The 2,741-nt window shown below is 46.0% G+C and overlaps 1 long non-coding RNA gene across 1 annotated transcript; it reads right to left on the bottom strand.

Annotated features, from left to right (window-relative positions):
• Window positions 1-1,160: 1,160 nt before the first annotated feature.
• Window positions 1,161-2,444, bottom strand: LOC135511708 (uncharacterized). The gene is made up of 3 exons (XR_010451302.1): window positions 2,360-2,444; window positions 2,017-2,150; window positions 1,161-1,681 (listed from the first exon to the last, which is right to left on the bottom strand). It is a non-coding gene; the product is annotated as an uncharacterized LOC135511708 (long non-coding RNA).
• Between the last annotated feature and the right edge of the window lie 297 nt (window positions 2,445-2,741).

Here is a 2,741-nt window from a genome sequence, read left to right as displayed (position 1 = left end):
GAGGAGATGGTATTTGATGTCCCACAGTCTGCAGTGAATATAGCTGAAGGAGTGAGCAGAGAGGAGATGGTATTTGATGTCCCACAGTCTGCAGTGAATATAGCTGAAGGAGTGAGCAGAGAGGAGATGGTATTTGATGTCCCACAGTCTGCAGTGAATATAGCTGAAGGAGTGAGCAGAGAGGAGATGGTATTTGATGTCCCACAGTCTGCAGTGGATATAGCTGAAGGAGTGAGCAGAGAGGAGATGGTATTTGATGTCCCACAGTCTGCAGTGGATATAGCTGAAGGAGTGAGCAGAGAGGAGATGGTATTTGATGTCCCACAGTCTGCAGTGAATATAGCTGAAGGAGTGAGCAGAGAGGAGATGGTATTTGATGTCCCACAGTCTGCAGTGGATATAGCTGAAGGAGTGAGCAGAGAGGAGATGGTATTTGATGTCCCACAGTCTGCAGTGGATATAGCTGAAGGAGTGAGCAGAGAGGAGATGGTATTTGATGTCCCACAGTCTGCAGTGAATATAGCTGAAGGAGTGAGCAGAGAGGAGATGGTATTTGATGTCCCACAGTCTGCAGTGAATATAGCTGAAGGAGTGAGCAGAGAGGAGATGGTATTTGATGTCACACAGTCTGCAGTGGATATAGCTGAAGGAGTGAGCAGAGAGGAGATGGTATTTGATGTCCCACAGTCTGCAGTGGATATAGCTGAAGGAGTGAGCAGAGAGGAGATGGTATTTGATGTCCCACAGTCTGCAGTGAATATAGCTGAAGGAGTGAGCAGAGAGGAGATGGTATTTGATGTCCCACAGTCTGCAGTGGATATAGCTGAAGGAGTGAGCAGAGAGGAGATGGTATTTGATGTCCCACAGTCTGCAGTGAATATAGCTGAAGGAGTGAGCAGAGAGGAGATGGTATTTGATGTCCCACAGTCTGCAGTGAATGCCATGCAGGAGAAGGATCCCGACATACTAATAGTGAAGAAGGTGGACTTTGTTGCGTTTATAGAGCAAGTGATAAATTGCATGAGTCAAACTACTAACAAAACTTAGAAGCTAAGGATCATTGGGAAGGCAGCAAATAGATTTCTGGATCTCCAAGGCTTTACAGCCAAAATGTTAAAGGGAGTACTGTATCAATCAATCAATCAAATGTATTTATAAACACCCTTTTTAAATCAGCTGATGTCACAAAGTGCTGTACAGAAAACCAGCCTAAAACCCCAAACAGCAAGCAATGCCGATGTAAAAGCACGGTGGCTAGGAAAAACTCCCTAGAAAGGCCAAAACCTAGGAAGAAACCTCGAGAGGAACCAGGCTCTGGGGGGGTGGCCAGTCCTATTCTGGCTGTGCCGGGTGGAGATTATAACAGAACATGACCAAGATGTTCAAACGTTGATAATACTAATAATAATAATCACAGTGGTTAAAGAGGGTGCAACAAGACAGCACCTCAGGAGTAAATGTCAGGAGTAAATATCAGCCGATTATTCAGAGTTGTGCGGTAGAGAGAGAGTTCAAAACAGCAGGTCCGGGACAAGGTAGCACGTCCAGTGAACAGGTCAGGGTTCCATAGCCGCAGGCATAACAGTTGAAACTGGAGCAGCAGGATGACCAGGTGGACTGGGGACAGCAAGGAGTCATCAGGCCACGTAGTCCTGAGGCATGGACCTAGAGCTCAGGTCCTCTGTGAGAAGAGAGAGAGAGAGAGAAAGAAAGTGAGGGAAAGAGAGAGAAAGAGAGAAAAGAGAGCGAGAGAGAGAGAATTAGAGGGAGCATACTTAAATTCACACAGGACACCGGATAGACAGGAGAAATACTCCAGATATAACAGAATAACCCTAGCACCCCCGACACAAACTATTGCAGCATAAATACTGGAGGCTGAGACAGCAGCAGTCGGGAGACACTGTGGCCGTCTGACGATACCCCCAGACAGGGCCAAACAGGCAGGATATAACCCCACCCACTTTGCCAAAGCACAGCACTCACACCCCTAGAGGGATATCTTCAACCACCAACCTACTACCCTGAGACAAGGCCGGGTATAGCCCACGAAGATCTCCCCCACGGCATGAACCCGAGGAGGGCGCCAACCCGGACAGGAAGATCCCCGCCTCCCAGCTTACTGATCCTCCCCTCCCAGGTTACTGAGCCTGTGTAGGGATTTGAATAATATCGTTTTTTGTTTGAAATTCAGGGTAATGGCTGAATTTGGTTTGTGTTTATTTTGATTGTTTTTGGTTATTAGTATGATTTGTTCATGCCCCCCCCAAAATGTTTTGTATTACCCCGTACAGCATGTAACAGCAATACACTTTGTGAATGTAGTCTGCCAATAAAGCGCAGAGAAGAAGATAATTACCCACACACTGTAGAAGGCTGCAATGCCGAAACAGCGTACGCTATCCCCGATAATGAAAATTAAAAAAATACACGGAAAATGAAGCTTTATGCAACATATTTGAGTGCAGACCTAATACACCTTCTCTTTGTCTGAAACCGCGGGTTTTACATACCAGCCAAGCATCTGGGGGAGCGCCGTGGTCCCCTTTTGATGACATGTACATTCCTTCCTCGATCACTCCAGTTACCAGTACCCCTGCACATTGTAATAACGATACTGGCACTGCACTGACCTGTACAAGATTACATTTTCTTCTCTTTTTTTCCTTCTCTCGCATTTTACATGTTTTATTTTCTGATCTATATTACCACATGTATTGTGCATTGTTCTGAAAGAGCTC

The sequence above is a fragment of the Oncorhynchus masou genome, chromosome 24, assembly GCF_036934945.1.
Source record: "Oncorhynchus masou masou isolate Uvic2021 chromosome 24, UVic_Omas_1.1, whole genome shotgun sequence".
Classification (NCBI taxonomy): domain Eukaryota; kingdom Metazoa; phylum Chordata; class Actinopteri; order Salmoniformes; family Salmonidae; genus Oncorhynchus; species Oncorhynchus masou.
Note: the sequence above shows the minus strand (reverse complement) of the source record. Positions and strands in the feature narration are given on the sequence as shown.